At 42.0% G+C, this 19,510-nt stretch overlaps 1 long non-coding RNA gene across 2 annotated transcripts in view; it reads right to left on the reverse strand.

Moving 5' to 3' along the window:
* Positions 1 to 5,029: 5,029 nt before the first annotated feature.
* Positions 5,030 to 19,510, reverse strand: part of LOC147350180 (uncharacterized) — a 29,628-nt gene continuing 15,147 nt past the window's right edge. The window contains exons 1-3 of one of the 2 annotated variants that reach the window (XR_015149242.1): positions 18,867 to 19,005; positions 7,463 to 7,591; positions 5,030 to 5,322 (exon numbers count right to left, since the gene is read on the reverse strand). This is a non-coding gene — a long non-coding RNA (uncharacterized LOC147350180). Of the gene's footprint in view, positions 5,323 to 7,462; positions 7,592 to 18,866; positions 19,006 to 19,510 lie in introns of those variants that run through there. The other variant, XR_015149243.1, reaches the window with a different exon arrangement.

Raw genomic sequence — 19,510 nt, forward strand, 5'->3', positions numbered from 1 at the left:
CCCATGGACAGAGGAGCCTGGCTGGCTAAGTTCATGAGATCACAAAGAGTTGGACACGACTGAGTGACTAAGCACTGTGCTCCTTCTACAGGCTCTAGGGGAGAATCCATTTCCCCATTCTCCAGCCTTTTCCAGCTTCTAGAGGCCATCTATGTGATGCTGGTCTAGTGGTCCCTTCCTGTATCACTTTGACCTCTGCTTCCATCATCACACGGCTTCTTTGACCTCCTGGCTCCCTCTTATAAGATCAGATCAGATCAGTCGCTCAGTCGTGTCCAACTCTTTGCGACCCCATGAATCGCAGCATGCCAGGCCCCCCTGTCCATCACCAACTCCCGGAGTTCACTCAGACTCATGTCCATCAAGTCAGTGATGCCATCCAGCCATCTCATCCTCTGTCGTCCCCTTCTTCTCTTGCCCCCAGTCCCTCCCAGCATCAGAGTCTTTTCCAATGAGTCAACTCTTGGCATGAAGTGGCCAAAGTACTGGAGTTTCAGCTTTAGCATAAGTCCTTCCAAAGAAATCCCAGGGCTGATCTCCTTCAAAATGGACTGGTTGGATCTCCTTGCAGTCCAAGGGACTCTCAAGAGTCTTCTCCAACACCACACTTCAAAAGCTTCAATTCTTCGGCGCTCAGCCTTCTTCACAGTCCAACTCTCACATCCATACATGACCACAGGAAAAACCATAGCCTTGACTAGACGAACCTTTGTTGGCAAAGTAATGTCTCTGCTTTTGAATATGCTATCTAGGTTGGTCATAACTTTCCTTCTAAGGAGTAAGCATCTTTTAATTTCATGGCTGCAGTCACCATCTGTAGTGATTTTGGAGCCCAGAAAAATAAAGTCTGACACTGTTTCCACTGTTTCCCTATCTATTTCCCATGAAGTGATGGGACCGGATGCCATGATCTTTGTTTTCTGAATGTTGAGCTTAAGCCAACTTTTTCACTCTCCACTTTCACCTTCATCAAGAGGCTTTTCAGTTCCTCTTCACTTTCTGCAATAAGGGCGGTGTCATCTGCATATCTGAGGTTATTGATATTTCTCCCGGCAATCTTGATTCCAGCTTGTGTTTCTTCCAGTCCAGTGTTTCTCATGATGTACTCTGCATATAAGTTAAATAAGCAGGGTGACAATATACAGCCTTGACATACTCCTTTTCCTATTGCAATTACCCTGGGCCTACCCAGATAATCCAGAATAATCTTCCCATCTCAAGATCCAATCACATCACATCTTCAAAGTCTCTTGTGTCATGTAAAGGTAACATAGTCAAACATTTGGAGGTATAAGACATGGACATCTTTGCGGGGACCATTGTTCTGCCAACCACACTCCATTTCCATTATACAAAAGCATAATGACTTTTGTGTCACAAAGCAGGCTAAATAAATGTGCTATAAGAATTATCCTTTCAGGATAATTATCCTTTCCGGCAAAGACACATCAATTATCAGGCCAACAGTTTCTAGTTAGAGAATATCATCTGGAACCAATTTGAATTGTGTGCGTGTTTGGATGTTTTGCTTTGTGGACCTATACTGAGCAAGAGAAATGAAGAGGTGGTATCGTCTACTAACCTTCAGTCTGTTGTACCTATACTATTTCCATGTCTTTGGAAGCTCTCTCACTTAGCCTTTATTTTTCCCTAAAGGATTTTATCTGTGCTTAAATTTATTTTTTTAAATGCAGTCTGAGTGCCAGATAACCATGAGCCCTAAAATAGTTAAAAATTGATGAAGAAAGTAGTGTAATGTAAATGTGTAATAAGCCTCCATTATATTTCATTTGCAAATTCTATTTATATGTTTTCTAATTGTTTATTAAATGATTGCTTTCATTATCCAATTGATACATTGGTGTCTCTGAGAACATTGTTTGAGAACCTTGACTGAGAACAGAATCCCTCACAACTAATGGAAATATTTTTCATGTGGCAGCTTTTCACTTAACGGCACGAATTTCAGGAAAGAATTCACAGTGATAGAAGAGGGTTAGGTGTATTTCTGTGTAGTTGACTAAACAGCCTAGGGTTGAATTTCAACAAAGGCACCCTCTTGTAGGTATAAAATATGTGTATGGAGTCTGATTTTTTTTACTAAACCTCTTTCTGTATTGTCAGCTGTGAATAAGGCCTCCCCTAGGTGGCCAGACCAATAGCCAGAAAGCCATGGCCAGTTTTCAGGTATTGCATTCTAGGGAAAGCAATCTACCCCCAGTGCTTCCAGAATGCTGTTATTGAGAAAGCAAAATTGCACTGTTAGAGGTCAGAAGCTTCCATTCACCTCTCTGTGGCCACACAAATAGAATTGTTCTTTGATAGATCCATAATATAGTTGTGGAATAGCATGATTATAGCCTTGGTGTCATGGGTCAAAATCAATTTTTTAAAATAAATCTAGTTCATGCTCTGATTTTCAAGAGTTGCTTCAAATAATGTGAGAAATTTTTTCAGGCTTAAAAGCTTGACTAATCCTACTAATTGCTGTTACCAATCAATAAACCAACTTGAATTGATTTGGAATCTAGAACATAGACTTGCCGTGAGAGTGAAGTTGGTAGCATGTTGAAAAGGCTACTTGGCATGCACTGCCTGAAGAATACCTGAACTATTTTTATGTCTTCCGAGGTGCTCTCATGGTTAGTCTCTATTTTTCTCTAAAGACATCTATCTGTACTTGCATTTATTTCTAAACGATCTCTGAGTACAAGATAACTGTAAGTCCTAAAACAGTTGAAAAAGTGGTGAAGAACACAATGTAGGTAGATATTCCTTGGGGGTCCAGTGGTTAGAACTCCACACTTTGACTGCAGGGGGCACAGGTTCCATCTCTGGTCAGGGAACTAGGATCCTGCATGTCACATGGCCAAAAAAGGAACAGTGCAGGGGCAAAGTGTAATTAGCCTCCATTACATTACATTTTATTTGCAAATTCTGTGTTTTACAACTGTTGTTTCATTTTTCAGTCACTCACTCATGTCCAGTTCTTTGCGAGCCCATGGACTGCAGGATACCAGGCTTCCCTGTCCTTCAATATCTCCCAGAGTCTGCTCAAACTCATGTCCATTGAATCAATGATGATATCCAACCATCTCATCCTCTGTTGTCCCCTTCTCCTCCGGCCCTCAGTCCTTCCCAGCATCAGGGTCTTTTCCAGTGAGTCGGTTCTTTGTATCTGATGGCCAAAATATTGGAGCTTCGGCTTCAGTATCAGTCCTTCTAATGAATATTCAGGGTTGATTTCCTTTGGGATTGACTGGTTTGAAGCAATTGCTGTTTGTTAACTATTTAATTTTGTTTCCATTATCCAACTGGAATGTTTCTCTCTCTGAGAAAATTGTTTGAGAATGTATTTCTACTCCAGGGTTCCATCAGCCCAAGAGATAATGAAGGTTGTTGGTCACAGTTATTGATACAGAAATCATTCAGACTTAAAAACAAAAAGTGGTCTCAATGTTATTACACAGGGATGATGTGCTAGACAATACTAAAAGGAATTGCAGGCTGTTTCCTAGATCCCTGTCAAGTCATAGCCTTTTGCTCCAGGGACCTTATGTTTTGGCATGGGTCAAATGACCACTGATTTCAGGCATAACCCCCTGTCAGCCCTCTGCCTCTGAGAGGACAAGGGCAAGGTTGGGGGATCAGAGTGTCACAGATTTGCTTGCTTCTGGGGGCTTTAATTGAGCTCTCAAGACCCTAAGGGCTACGTGAGAAGAAGACGATGATTAGTGGCCAAGAGCACAAGCTAAACCCACTCTGTGTGTGTGTGTGTGTGTGTGTGTGTCTGTGCGCACGCGTAAGCCTTAAAAGTCATGCCAGTGCATTTCACAAAAAACAATCCAACTGTTACATTCCAATGTTCCACAGCTCCAACTGCTTTGACACCATGTGATCTGTCTCCAAATCACTGTTTGTCCTTCTCTTATTCTTTTGCCTCTTGAGGGCCATCCTTTTGGTCTGGTGGTTGCTGTATTTGCCCATCATGCTTGCATGCTTAGTCGTTCAGTCGTGTCCAACTCTTTGCAACTCCATGGACTATAGTCCACCAGGCTCTTCTGTCCATGGGATTCTCCAGGCAAGAATACTAGAGTGGGTTGCCATCTCCTCCTCCAGGAGATCTTCCCAACCAGGCATAGAACTTTCGTCTCCTTTGTCTCTTGCATTGGCAGAAGGATTCTTTACCACTGAACCACTTGGGAAGCCCTGTATTTGCCTATTGTTTTTGTTTAGCACTAAGTTGTGGTCGATTCCTTTGGAACTCCATTGACTGTAGCCTGCAAAGCTCCTCTGTCCATGGGATTTCCCAGGTAAGAATATTGGAGTGGGTTGCCATTCACCCATAGAGTCTAGGAATTCCTACAGAATTCTTGCAAAGCCACTTTGCAATGTATGGTAGTCCATATTCTCAGAACACTTGAGTATACTTTCATCTTTACTGTGAATATTCTGTCAGCCTAACATATACTGTGAGTATTATGTTAGCCTACAACATAAAACACAAATGCACTCAGGCTCATAAATAATTTTTTTCTAGTCTATATCACAGTAACACAAGTATGTTGTAAGAAAAAATCAAATAGCAAAGAACAATTTATGATGGAAAGAAAACAGTCTCCTACCTCCCCTTAGTCCCTTTGCCAAGAAAAACCTAACTATTTTTTAATTCTTATATTTGTTACTTTCAAAATACTAAATAACATGAATATGAGATTTGTGGATGTATCAAATTTATATTTAGCCTACTGTCTTCCAGGAATGAAAGATGAGGATTAATTAACTTTTATAACTATGCTCTTTCTTTTTATACTATGTGATGTATTATCATCTTTATTTCTTTGCTTGTTTATCTTTAATTACCTTAAATAATATACTTATGCCTCAATTTCTTATGTAACAGGTTCAATTTTCTAAAGCCATGTTCTTGGTCGTAAAAAGGATTAACTTTATTTTCTCTAACTGAAAGACCCTATTGTGCTAGCTGGCAGAAACTTCAATCATTATTAATTCCATGCAAACTCAGTTATTTTACATTTAAACTCTGTAAGTTCAGATTTAATTCCTCCCTTCCCACTCACAGTTCATGGGAGGGTAGGTCACTTCCGGAGGGTCGCTGTGGAGCTAAAACACTGACAGCAGGTCGGCTTCCACTGGTGATTATAACCTCTGACCTCTTTGGAGAGTCCTTATCTTCGGTCACTGACGTCTGTGCTGGCATCCACTGTACTGATCAAGGCACCACCTGATTTCTGGTTACTAGTCCACACGGTTTGTATCACCCAAGTTTTGATAAAAGCTCCCATCAGATCCACTCACCATCTTTAAAAAAAATTAAAAAAATATATATATATATGTATTTTCCACTTTCTGCTTTAAGGAGAAAGGGGCGGCAGAGGATGAGATGGTTAGATAGCATCACTGACTCAATGGATGTGAATCTGAGCAAACTCCAGGAAACAGTGAAGGGCTGGGGAGCCTGGCTTGCTGCAGTCCATGGGGTTGCAAAGATTGGACAAGACTCAGTGACTAAACAACAACAATATATTTTTTCAGACATAATTTCTTTCTTTTTTAAAAAATTATTTTTGGCTGCACTGGGTCTTCGTTGCGGTGTGCCAGCTCTCTCGAGTTGTGGCACACGGGCTTCTCTTGTTGGGAGCACAGGCTCTAGAACGCATGAGCTCAGCAATTGTGGTCCATAGGCTTAGTTGCCCCTCAATTGTGGGATCTTAGTTCCCTGACCAGGGATTGAACCCATGTCCCCTGCATTGGAAGGTGAATTCTTAACCACTGAACCACCAGGGAAATCTCTCCACTAGCCATCTTAACCCTGCTGTGGTCCCTTCTCACTCATGGACAGTTTTCTGGTTCTCTTCTATTACTTTGAGTAAAAAGGAAACTCAGCAGTGCTGTCTCGGGCCCCCTCAGCCTTGGCCGGCCCCACTGTAACTCCCAATTTATGGCTAAGGGACCATTCTCTTGAGCATTGAGAGGACTTCTGTAAGGGTAGCTTGCTGCCTCCCAGGAGTTGAATGCAGACAAGCAGGCACTGCTCCCCTCCACTCTTACTTCCTCTTACTCAAACCTGTCTCCTCTCACCCAGGACTGGGGTAGAGGGTGGTGGGCAGAGTACAAGCAACTTCCCAAGTACCTGCTTACTCTCTAAACCTCTAGTCTCCTTCCTCACTTCAGGCACACCCACTTTTAGTCCCTGATACCTTCAGAGATTTTTCCCTTTGTATATGCAAAGGCAATCTTTTAGAATTCAATACTTATTCTTTCTCAAAAATCCCGGCTCTTGCAAGCTGGGTGAAATTTTTGGCTTTCTAGACAGTGAATTTCAAATGCATACTCAGAATCTCAAAAGCCAATGATTTGATTTGTGCATGTGGCTATGTCAGCCATCCACTACTAATAAGTCCAGAACGTCTCAGCCTGATACATGATATTTAATACAGAGAAGAGCTTGGGATTAAAAGCAAAAAATAGTGAGGGTAGGCAGATAATTACCAAATAGTACCATAGACTGGGGTTCCAAAGACAGCATCAGTCAATTTCATTGCACCTAAGGTGAGTCTCGGCAATGGCACACCACTCCAGTACTCTTGCCTGGAAAATCCCATGGACAGAGGAGCCTGGAAGGCTGCAGTCCGTGGGGTGAACTAAGAGTCGGCACGACTGAGCGACTTCACTTTCACTTTTCACTTTTATACATTGGAGAAGGAAATGGCAACCCACTCCAGTGTTCTTGCCTGGAGAATCCCAGGGACAGGGGAGCCTGGTGGGCTGCTGTCTATGGGGTCACACAGAGTTGGACACGACTGAAGCAACTTAGGAGCAGCAGCAGCTGCAAGGAGAGTCTATTTGCATCTCTGTCTTTCATTTCTGTCTTCCTCTTTCACTCTATTAATCCTTTGCTATTCAGTTTCAAGTGATAAAATACCTGACTTATAATGACTCAAATATACTTGACATAAGTTACTCGAGTACTGATAATTTGAGAGATAGTCAATTCATAAGTGGATAATAGTGGTATGGAAGACCTAGACTCTGTTCACCCACTGTACCATCCTTAGCATTTGGCTTGTTGTTTCAAGGCTTCAAGATAACTGGTTTCAGGAATCACCTTCATGAACCAGGAGGGAAGAAGTGGAGACAGGAAGAAAGGACTGGGACCAGTTGCATCTGTTTCCTTAATCAATAAAGCAAATGTTTCCCTAGAGTTGGTCTCTCCCTGAACTTCTGTTTATGTCTTATTATGTCTTATTGGTCAGAGCTGTGTCATGTGGCTCCCACAAGCTACGTGGGTGACTGGGTAAGTACGTACACTTACAGCCTCTATGGAAAGACAGAGAAGAGTGCAGGAGGTTGGAAATAGAGGTATAACCCAATTTGTAATGTCCTCCAAAGTCTTCCCTTTGGCTCCTCAACATCCACATACACTAGAGAACACACTCACCGTATCACCAAGGGAAACACCCACAGAATCTCATTCCACTGCTGCACAACCTTGAAGGTCAGAATTTCTGAGTGATGGCTTGTCCTCTGCCGAGTGTAGATGGTTCTCCTTGAAGTCAGGTGGTCTATGCTAAGAAACAATGGAGAAGAAGAAATAGGATAACTGAAAAACAAAAAACAAAACCAGCAAGCTACAAAAATAAAACAGAACAAATACCCACCCATTTGGGAAATGGTAGACTAGGAAGTATAGCGATGTTACTGTTCTACTACACACATCAAACCCCACTTTAGCAAGGTCAGTCTTGACTCTGCTTTCTATGTGAGTTCTTCTGCCCTTGGTTTTGATCTCTATAAGACTCGCTGCTGACCATTATCTTCAATGGCCTACTAGCGACTGGTTAAGAAGGTGCCCCTCCAGAATGGTTTATGACTTTGCAGGGATGCTGCTAGACAGTCTACAATACACAGAACCACTCCTCACAACCAAAAATTATCTGGTCCAAAATGTCAGTAGTGTGAAAGGTGAGAAACCCTGGCCTAGGCCATTCACAATAGTCTCATTCCCATTTCTAATGATTTTATAGGCATAGGCATGAGACCCAATTTCTGAGATCCAATGTGACTGTAAGGAAGAGCTCCTGGGACATTTATGGGAATTATATTCTCACTAATTATAGTGGCACATGGTAAAAAAAAAATTTTTTTAAGCAATCTCCTTCATGTAATACCTACTGCCATCTGTAATCATGAGGAACATACTAAGGATAGTGGACCAAAGATGAAAATCCCAAGTCCTTGATGACAGTGCTGAGCTACTCCATTTAGGAATGCTCCATCTCCAGCCTTTTATTTAGATGAGAAAATATATGTCCTCCTTGTTCAAGTCCATTTTAGCTGGACTTTCTGTTACTTGCAGTTGAATGCATCTCAGCTAATACAGACTATCTCTTGGTCCTTCTTTTCTGTATGGTTGGGTTTTGTCCTATGACTGATGAAGTTCATTCATATTCAAGAGCAGAAACCAGAAAAGCTGGTGTGACCTTCCTCTACTGTTGTGTGTGTGTGTGTGTGTGTGTGTACTTAGTTGCTCAGTATTGTCCAACTCTTTGTGACCCTATAGACTGTAGCCCACCAGACTCTTCTGTCCATGGAATTTTCCAGGCAAGAATACGGGAGTGGTTGCCATTTCCTACTCCAGGGGATCTTCCTGGCCAACCAACCTGAATCTTCTGTGTCTCCAGTATGAGCAGGCAGATTCACCACTGAGTTACCTGGGAAGCCCCTACTGTTGTGTATGTAGATCTGTATCCCAAAGGCCCTCTCCTTTTTTAAGGGAATTCTGATTGACAAACTTGCTAACATGGATGATGCATGCCAGTTGACTGTTTTAATTTGGAATGGGTGAAGGGGCAATCTGTGTTAGGCTGTAGGTCTATGACAGGTAGAATAAAGAATGGCCTAATTTAGGCACCAACACAGAGCTGGGACCGTGACTTTTTCTCAAAGTTCATATTTGTTTTAGAAAGCATCCTTCTATTTTTGTTGATTGGTTGATGATTGGTTGGTGGGTAGGTGGACTGGATGATTGGTTGGTTGGTTGGTTGATTGGTAGATTGGTTTGGCTTACAGATAAGTCCTAGGCCTCTTGCTGTTCTGCATACAGAGTCGGGAGACCCAACTGTGCAGTTCTTCCATCAGCTTATCTTTGAGTAGTGCCTTCACGCCTGTTTATCCCACTGTTTGATGTAGAAAGTGTGAGTCACTCAGTCGTGTACAACTCTTTGTGACCCCATGGACTGTAGCCTGCCAAGCTCCTCTGTCCATGGAATTCTCCAGGCAAGAATACTGGAATGGATCCCTTCTCCACCCAGAGATCGAACCCAGATTTCCCACATTGCAGGCAGATTCTTGGCTTCCCTGGTGACTCAGATGGTAAAGAATCTGCCTGTAATGCAGGAGATCAGGGTTCAATCCTTGGATCAAGAAGATCCCCTGGAGAAGGGAATGGCTACCCATTCCAGTATTCTTGCCTGGAGAATTTCATGAACAGAGAAACCTGGTGGACTACAGTCCCTGGGATCACAAAGAGTCAGACACAACTGAACAACTAACACTTTCATTTGATGTAGAGTCTACAGTCTCTGCAAGGTTGTTGCCTCCCACTGGCACCTCTGTTTTCCACAGCATGTTGTAGCCTTTATTCCCTCGACACACTTTCATTCTTTTTCTGTCTCCCAGAAACTCATTGAAATTTCTGACCCATTGGTGACACACCTTTCCTTGCCCTTATCTTGGTCTTGTCACTATGGGTTAACTACTTCTATATATCTTTTTCCACAATGGTTTTGGAGAAATGTCAAAAGGCAGATGTGTGCTCAATCTTTCTTCTTAAAACTGAAGTGCATACTTGACAATATATCCTGATGCACCCTGCATTGTCTATGTCCAATGATGACTATGATCTTTTAATTTGTTTGAGGTAGTCAGCCTATCAATCCTAGTATTTCATTAATTTTTAATCCAGCTGCATAGTTTGGTGCCTGCCTGTGAAATAATATATGGATCTGCAGAGGAGGAACAGAGTTGAAGTAGTCTATGGAGCTTATAAATCCAGCCCTTGTGACTGGAACAGAGTTTGACAAATGGGTCTCATGGAAACTTTCTCTTTCATTAGCAATGTTACTACGGCAACATGAACATTGGGTCTGATCTTAGGAGAAGCTAATCTCTAAATTTGAATTCCCATGACACTCAGATGATACAGGAGATGTAAGAAATTTTCTGAATAATTATTTTTAAAGTCTCTAGAACTATAATCTTGTTCCAATTTCCAACCTCCATTTCACAAGTTTACCTAAGAAAGAATCTGAAGGTTGGATGATGACCATGGAGCAGAGAGGTCAGAGAATGCCAGAGATAATGTGGCAAAACTCCATGAGAGATCTGAGCAGAGTAACAAAGGGGTGGGATCCAGAATCATGGTGAATTGTTTTATTTCCTGCTCTAGTGAAGTACTAGTTTGTGCTTCTTCCAGCCCTGAGTTTCTCATGATGTACTCTGCATATAAGTTAAATAAGCAGGGTGACAATATACAGCCTTGACGTACTCCTTTTCCTATTTGGAACCAGTCTGTTGTTCCATGTCCAGTTCTAACTGTTGCTTCCTGACCTGCATATAGGCTTCTCAAGAGGCAGGTCAGGTGGTCTGGTATGCCCATCTCTTTCAGAATTTTCCACTGTATATTGTGATCCACGCAGTCAAAGGCATTGGCATAGTCAATAAAGCAGAAATAGATGTTTTTCTGGAACTCTCTTGCTTTTTTGATGATCCAGAGGATGTTCGCAATTTGATCTCTGATTCTTCTGCCTTTTCTAAAACCAGCTTGAACATCAGGAAGTTCACGATTCACATATTGCTGAAGCCTGGCTTGGAGAATTTTGAGCATTACTTTACTAGCATGTGAGATGAGTGCAATTGCGTGGTAGTTTGAGCATTCTTTGGCATTGCCTTTCTTTGGGATTGGAATGAAAACTGACCTTTTCCAGTCCTGTGGCCACTGCTGAGTTTTCCAAATTTGCTGGCATATTGAGTGCAGCACTTTCACAGCATCATCTTTCAGAATTTGAAAGAGCTCAACTGGAATTCCTTCACCTCTACTAGCTTTGTTCGTAGTGATGCTTTCTAAGGCCCACTTGACTTCACATTCCAGGATGTCTGGCTCTAGGTGAGTGATCACACCATCGTGATTATCTGGGTCGTGAAGATCTTTTTTGTACAGTTCTTCTGTGTATTCTTGCCACCTCTTCTTAATATCTTCTGCTTCTGTTAGGTCCATACCATTTCTGTCCTTTATTGAGCCCATCTTTGCATGAAATGTTCCCTTGGTATCTCTAATTTTCTTGAAGAGATCTCTAGTCTTTCCCATTCTATTGTTTTCCTCTATTTCTTTGCATTGATCGCTGAGGAGGGCTTTCTTATCTCTCCTTGCTATTCTTTGGAACTCTGCATGAGAAACACTGGGCTGGAAGAAGCACAAGCTGGAATCAGATTGCCGGGAGAAATATCAATAACCTCAGATAACCAGATGACACCACCCTTATTGCAGAAAGTGAAGAGGAACTAAAAAATCTTTTGATGAAAGTAAAAGAGGAGAGTGAAAAAGTTGGCTTAAAGCTCAACATTCAGAAAACTAAGATCATGGCATCTGGTCCCATCACTTCATGGGAAATAGATGGGGAAACAGTGGAAACAGTGTCAGACTTTATTTTCTTGGGCTCCAAAATCACTGCAGGTGGTGATTGCAGCCAGGAAGTTAAAAGACGCTTACTCCTTGGAAGGAAAGTTATGACCAACCTAGATAGCATATTCAAAAGCAGAGACATTACTTTGCCAACAAAGGTCCATCTAGTCAAGGCTTTGGTTTTTCCAGTGGTCATGTATGGATGTGAGAGTTGGACTGTGAAGAAAGCTGAGTGCTGAAGAATTGAAGCTTTTGAAGTGTGGTGTTGGAGAAGACTCTTGAGAGTCCCTTGGACTGCAGGGAAATTCAACCAGTCCATCCTAAAGGAGATCAGTCCTGGGTGTTCATTGGAAGGACTGATGTTGAAGCTGAAACTCCAATACTTCAGCCACCTGATGCAAAGAGCTGACTGGTTCAAAAAGACCCTGATGCTGGGAAAGGTTGAGGTCAGGAGGAGAAGGGGACGACAGAGGATGGATGGTCAGATGGCATCACCAACTCGATGGACATGAGTTTGGGTAAACTCCAGGACTTGGTGATGGACAGAGAGGCCTGGCGTGCTGCGATTCATGGGGTCACAGAGTTGTACACGACTGAGCAATTGAACTGAACTGAGTGAAGTACCAAGCAGCAGCATGGGACGTGGACAGCCCAACCGGTAACCTGCCTTTTTCCTCATACTAAACACTGCTCAATGAGCCACAGATTCATTCCTCCTACACTAAGGGACACGGTCCCCAGTGGGCACTTGAAGTTTTTTCTTCCTGCAATGAAAGCCCAGGAAGTGACTGTTGCCCCTGGTGACAACAGCAGCCAGCTGTTCGTCATAGCACCTGTGCCTTCAACTACTGTTTCCCCAAAGCTCTGAGCTGAGCTGCTGGCCTCCCCACAGAAATCTAGCATTTATAGTCACTTTGTGCTTCATACAGTCACTTTAGGGCTTCCCTTGTAGCTCAGTCGGTGAAGAATCTGCCTGCAGTGCAGGAGACCCGGGTCAATCCCTGGGTCAGGAAGATCCCCTGGAGAAGAAAATGGCAACCCCCTCCAGTAGCCTTACCTGAAAAATCCCATGGACAGAGGAGCCTGGTAGGCTGCAGTCCATGGAGTTGCAAAGAGTCAGGCATCACTGAATGACTAACACTTGTGCTTCATACTCTGCATGAAATATGCACAAGGGAAAACCATTTCATGTTCACCTTCTTGCTTCTATAAACACCCACATGTATTCATGGTAAGAAGAGTGTTAATAGAACTCCTATGAGAACTGTATAGATGCAAGACGAAGTGAAGGTCTTTCTTAAAAATATTTCCAGTGTGGACATATTTTAAAGGTCTTCCAGGGGAGAAAGCAACTACTTATTTACAACGTTCTGCTGGGCACTTATTCCCCTATAGTCACTGGATGGCTCCTATTATCTCATTACTCTTTAATGGATAATAAGGCATATTTAGAACAGAAGAGACCACATAGGAGGGAATTCTGCATGAGATTGTCACAGGGCGACCTAGGTGGAAAATAACAGACTATTAGTGAAATGCCAAACTGGAAAATAAGTACCTGAACACAACATCTGCAAGGTAACAAAGATAGAGAACAACACTGAACTGTTTAAGCTCTAATCAATCTAAAAAGAATGCCAAAAATACTAAAACAAGGCTGGGGACCTGTTAGAGTTTAAAAAGTGTTTGCTTGCAGTTAGTTGGAGTATTTTCCATTCAGGCTTAAATTCTTTTTTTTTTTTTTTCACATTCTCACTCTAAGGCTGTTTTTACAATAACCACTAATTATTCTTTTCTTATATAAATTTCAGGTGTCACTTAGTCTCTTAGTTGTGTCCAACTCTTTGCAACCCCAAGGACTGTAGCCCACCAGGCTCCTCTATCCATGGGGATTCTCCAGGCAAGTATACTGCTGTACATTGCCATTTCCTTCTCCAGGGGATCTTCTGACCCAGGGATTGAACCTGCATCTCCTGCATTGGCAGACCGCTTCTTCACCACTGAGCCACCAGGGCAGCCCTCAAGTTCTCATGCACACTTGGTTACTTAGTCACGTCCAGCACTTTGTAACCCCATGAACTGTAGCCCTCCAGGCTCCTCTGTCCACAGGGATTCTCCAGGCAAGTATACTGGAGTGGGTTGCCAGTCCCTTCTCCAGGGGATCTTCCCAACACAAGGATCGATCTCAGGTCTCCCACATTGCAGGCAGATTCTTTACTAGCTGAGCTACCAGGGAATGTACAGCACTATAATTTGACATCTGAATACACTACAAAGTAATCACCACCACAAGTCTAGTTACCATCCATCACGATACAGTTGACTCACTTCACCTACTTTATTCACCTCCCAAGTACCTTCCTTCCTGGTAACAGGTAATCTGAGCTCTGTATCTCCAAGTTTGGCTTTTGCTGCTGTTATTGTTTGTTTTGTTTTTAAATTCCACACAGGAGTGAAATCAGGTGGCATTTGTCTTTATCCATCTGACATTTCAATTAGCATAATACAGTTAAGGTCCATCCATGTTGTTGCAAATGGCAGGATATAATTCTTTTTTATGGCTGAGTAGTATTTCATTATGTATATACACCACACATTCTTTATCCAGTCATCCATTGATGGACACTTAGGTTATTTGCATATCTTGGCTATTATAAAGAATGCAACAATGAACATAGGGGTGCATGTATCTTTTCAAATCATTGTTTTCATGATCTTCAGATATAGTTCCAGAAGTGGAATTGCTGGATCACATGGTAGTTCTATTTTTAATTTTTTGAGGAATATCCATACTCTTCTCCATAGTAGCTATACCAATTTACATTCCCACCAACAGTGTACAAGTGTTCCCATTTCTCCACATCCTCTCCAACATTTGTTATTTCTTGTCTTTTCTACATTAACCGTTCTAACATGTGTGAGGTGGTGTGGTTTGATTTGCATTCCCTAATAATTAGTGATTTGAGCGTCTTTTCCTGTGCTTGTTGACCATCTGTATGTCTTCTCTGGAAAAAGGTCTACTCAGAGACATTTTAAAATTCAAATGCTTAAACTGAATTCAGATTATTTGATTTTGGTTATTGAACCACTATTATTCTTAAACCAATTGTGCGTGTGTGTGTGTGTTCTGCAAAGTAAAAAGTTTGCTGTATGTAGTTCATGGCCCCACTTGCACATGACCAGAATGGCAATAGCACATTCTTGGAAGGTCTCTGCTAACTGTGGCATCAGTTGCTTTTCACACTGGTGATTCAAACTGTTCAGTCAACTAAAATGGATAACAAGTGACCTGGTCTAAATTACAGGAATTTGCAGGACAAGCTCCAGAAAGCACTCAGCCAAATGCCTTTGCAGTTCTACGAGACAACCCACAATTTCTTCTGGTAACGGTCCAGAGGCCCCCTTGACAAGGAGCAATTCTGATTCAGGGCCTCTTTAAGCCCATCTTGAAGTAAACAGAGAGCATTCCTTGAGCAGTGAGTCACTTCCGGAGCTGAGGAGTGGCTGGGTTTTTAATTTATCTATTGAACTTCAGTCATGATGAGTAATAATCCTATAGGAAATATCTCTTCTTCACAGGAATGTCAATACCTGAAGCAGAGTGAGTGATCTGTGCACTTCCTCACAGGCCTCAGGAACACCAGGTTTTAAATGGCCAATGAAAAATGCCTTTTACAGTTATGATAATACAAGAGAACCCCGAGATCTTGTGCCTGGTTTTTGTGTTTTGTTGTTTTCGTTTTTTCCACGCACTATAATATAGCTCATAAATATGTTCTTGATTTATAAAAGCTAGGAAAATTGAGTGTTCCTTAATTGCCTTTCTTCTCCCATAATTGCATTTTCACTTGTGGTGATGCTTACAGGAAAGGGAGGGAGCAATTTGAAGTCCTCTAAACACTTAACATTGTCAGGTCATATTCCAGGGCTTCACATATTTTATCTCACTTAACTCATACACCACCCTAGAAGATATGAGGTCTTATTGCTTCATTTTTGCAAAGAATATGAGATTCAGAGAAGCTATTTAGCTCTCCAAGGTCACAACATCAGTAAGTTTTATATAATCTGTCTGACTTTAAAGACCACACTCCTCCTATGACCTTGTTTCCTTGAACCAGCTCAAAGTATTAACTAAAAATGGTGAAATGGTGATTTTTCTTCTTGACCTACCATAAAGATGAAACCCACATTGGTTGTGCTCTTGTAGATTACATTATTATGCTAAGCTGTGACAAAAATCAGAGAAACTCATTGTCTTGTTCTTTTTTTTTTTTATCACAGGTGCAGCTTGCTTCTTTGTTTTGTAGATTGAATTCAAGATTCATTCTCCGTCTACTTCCAAGATAACCCAAAGTAATTTACAAGCTGAAGCACAATGTGAAATATGACATTTACATCAGAAATAGAACTGAGCTGGTCAAAAGGAGCTAATCCATTCATTCAGTCGTTCAGCAAGTATACATTAACCAGGTACTTCTCTAGAAGTCATCTTACTAGGAATCTATTACTATAATTAAGTATAGAGTAACGCTCTGTAATAAGAGGGAAAGGGAAGTGCGCTATATTACAAGTCTGCATTTTCTAATAAGTTAAAACTATAAATTTCACACTGGGGACAAAATATTCCTAGAACAAAAATCAAGTAGATAAGTCATCTGGATCTTTATAGACAGGGCACGAGTAACCTAGTGGAGAAAATCAACAGTACCATTTTGCAAAGGACAGGATATGCTGATCAAATGGACAAGTCTTGAATCAATTTTCCATATGCTTACTCTCTACAGGAATGGCAGTCTTAGTCATCAAATAACATGGATCAATACCTGGCTCTGAGGGACTTCCCTGGAGGTTTAGTGGTTAAGAAGTTGCCTTCCAATGCTGGGGACATGGGTTTAATACCTGATTGGAGAACTGAGTTCCCACACGCTGCAGGGCAGCTAAGCCCACATGCCACAGCTGGAGAAGCCTGTGTGCCACGACTAAGCCCCAAAGCAGTCACATAATAAATAAATAGATATTTTAAAAATAACTGGCACTGAGAAGCGTCTCTCAACAATCAGACAATAGTACACATTTCCAGTTCTCACACTACACAGGGGAAAATATCCTCATCCTAGAAAACTTGTTTTTCAACAATGAATTCAGTACGAGATGATACCTATCATCTATATATGCTATGGTAAGCTTTCAAAATAAATATGCAATAGGTCTAAAATATTTACCATAACAAGTGTTAGGTATTGTTTAGTTTTTGTGTTGTGGGATTTGGATGACAACTTCTCAAGATATAGAAAGAGAGAAAGAATGTCTAAGACCTGTCTGAAGAAGCACCATTTGTTTCTTTGTGACTGACCCCGATTCTTCCAGCCTCCTTCCTACCCCCCACCCCATACATTTCCTGATTTGAGGTTGAGAAAAAATTGAACATAGTAAAGAGTCCTTCATGAAGATGCAGGGAGATTGCAAACACAGAGGTAATACAGTGATAAGATGAGGTCTCCGTTTCATGATTCTTTGATCCTTAAAATATTGTCATCTTTCTTGGACTGCTCCCTACTTGATATTCTGCAAGCCTTTGGCATTTCTGACAACCCTGGGGTTTTTTAGATCCTGTCCTCACTGCTTTTAGGATATAAGTGCTCTAGTGATGATCCCGTTTGGATCGCTTCCCACCCTTACCCTCTCTTCTCTCAGCAACATACTGGCTCTGCCATGTCCCACTGCCCCCTTGCAGACAGATGCTTGACCCTCTGCTCAGCTCAATCTCCCTCTTCCTGAGGGAAGCTTACTCATGTCTACTGTTGCCGCTGACCCCTCAGTTTCTCCATGAATGCTCTCTTCCACAGAGTTGCAGCTTTGACTGTGCCATCTTGCTCCCACTTGCCTGGCAGCTATTTAATGGGTTCTCCCACCAGCACCTCAAACCCAACATGGAAGAAACAAAGCACATTTTCTTATACTCTGTCTCATTCCACACACCGTGCTGTAGGCAAAGGCACCCTCATTCGCCTAGATACACAGAAAACTATTTGCCTATGTTGGTCACTATATATAACCTCAATAGTTTCTAGGAAGGTGATGTTTTAACCGCATATTGGTCATGAGCCACTTTGGGCATCCGATAAAGGTCGTGTGCCCCTGTGGTGGTCGTGAGACCAGGGCTCTCAGACCTCCAGTTGCAGGGAGCATCATTGACTGGGCACCCTGATTGCTGTGCTTAAAAGCAGAGCTGCTGCCTTTGCATCCCAGCTGTGCCTCTGACTGGCTGTTCCCAGACAATTACTAAACACAGCAGGAATACTAAGGCACAGCCATTCCTGAGAGACAAGCGACTCCTCTGAGTAATTTGGCTGGAAGATCCCTCTACAGCTTTTTTTGAACCTTCCTTAGATGGAATAGCATTCTAAAAGGATTCTACCAGAACTTCCTTCCTTCCCTCTCTGAAGGTTCTCCCAGCCTCTCCCAGGTCCCTCCCCATTTTCTCCCACAGGAATTTTGCAAAAGAAAATTCTTAAATGTTTAAAAGGATCTTGACATCTGCTTGTTGGGGGATGCAGTCTAAAAGAATCCTCTCCCCAGTTAAATTCACACTTGCATTTCCACAAAATCTGACACACAAATTTGAGATTTGTGCATCCCCTTAGTTCACTCATGGGACTTATAGGAGGAGCCCCTTGGCCACCATGATTGACCAGAGACATATTAATATATCTTTTGTTACCCAAACTTCACTGGCCAGAGATGTATCAATACATTTTTAGAGAATTATACAATTGACATTACTATATGAAGTTGTTAGAGCTTAAAACTGACCAAGGATTCATTATACAACTTACAGTTGTCATTATCATTCACATTTTGTTCCATTTGGCTTTTGTTTCAACCTTCTGTATATTATAAACATAAAATTCTCAAAAGTGATACATTACAAGATGTTGAGTGCCGGGGTCCTGCCCCGGCTGATCCAGGGTATTCGAAGGAGAGACGGCATAGGCGAGGATCAGGATACAATAGCTTCAATTAGATATTAATTAAAGATATAAAGAGTAATAGAATAAGGATAGTTCAGTAGGAAAATTCAGTGGAGAAAAGAGGCTGAGTAGCTTGGTTTACGCGGGAGACCAATAAAACTTCAAGACAAGAAGTTTGCACCACTTACGTAGGCCGCAGGCGTCCTTCCGTTCTCCCGAAGGAGAGGAGACACTGAGGCCTCCCCGGTCGGATCTTAGAAGCCCAGGCATAATTAGTAAGCATGGTGGGTTCCGTGCTCCAGATGGAGACTCAGCCAGAGTGAGAGAGAGAGCGACATGGGGAGACCAGTATTTCGAGAAACTGATCCCAATTCTTTATTTTCCAGAGTCTGTTTTTATACACTGAGATGTTATACAAAAGTCACGTGGGGACAGCAGTCCTGACTTTTATTAAAGTCAGGTGCTTCACACAAATGTATACAGAGGTCTTAGGGGTGTTACATCATCTTCTGGCCAGGGGGGGCCTGCTGACAATTTACGACCCTCTCCTTGTGACAGCGGTCAGTCAATCAGGACACTTATTTCTCCAGGGCTGATTATTCTCAAAACAGACGCCACCCAAATAAAGTTACATTCCTACAGGGTGAGGGTGTAGTGGGTTTTAGTTAAGGAAAGAATTTACTTAGCCTAAGGTCTAACGTGATTAATATCAAAGGTTAATTCTATATATTCATTAATGTGTGTAAGGGCAGGGGATGTGGAGACTTAGCAACAAACATTGGCTCAACAAATGAAAAACCCTTCACCAACACAATTTCTAATTAGCCCACTA

The sequence above is a fragment of the Bos grunniens genome, chromosome 20 (genome assembly GCF_055505025.1).
Source record: "Bos grunniens cultivar Pamir isolate PY7600 chromosome 20, Bosgru_T2T1.0, whole genome shotgun sequence".
Lineage (NCBI taxonomy): Eukaryota > Metazoa > Chordata > Mammalia > Artiodactyla > Bovidae > Bos > Bos grunniens.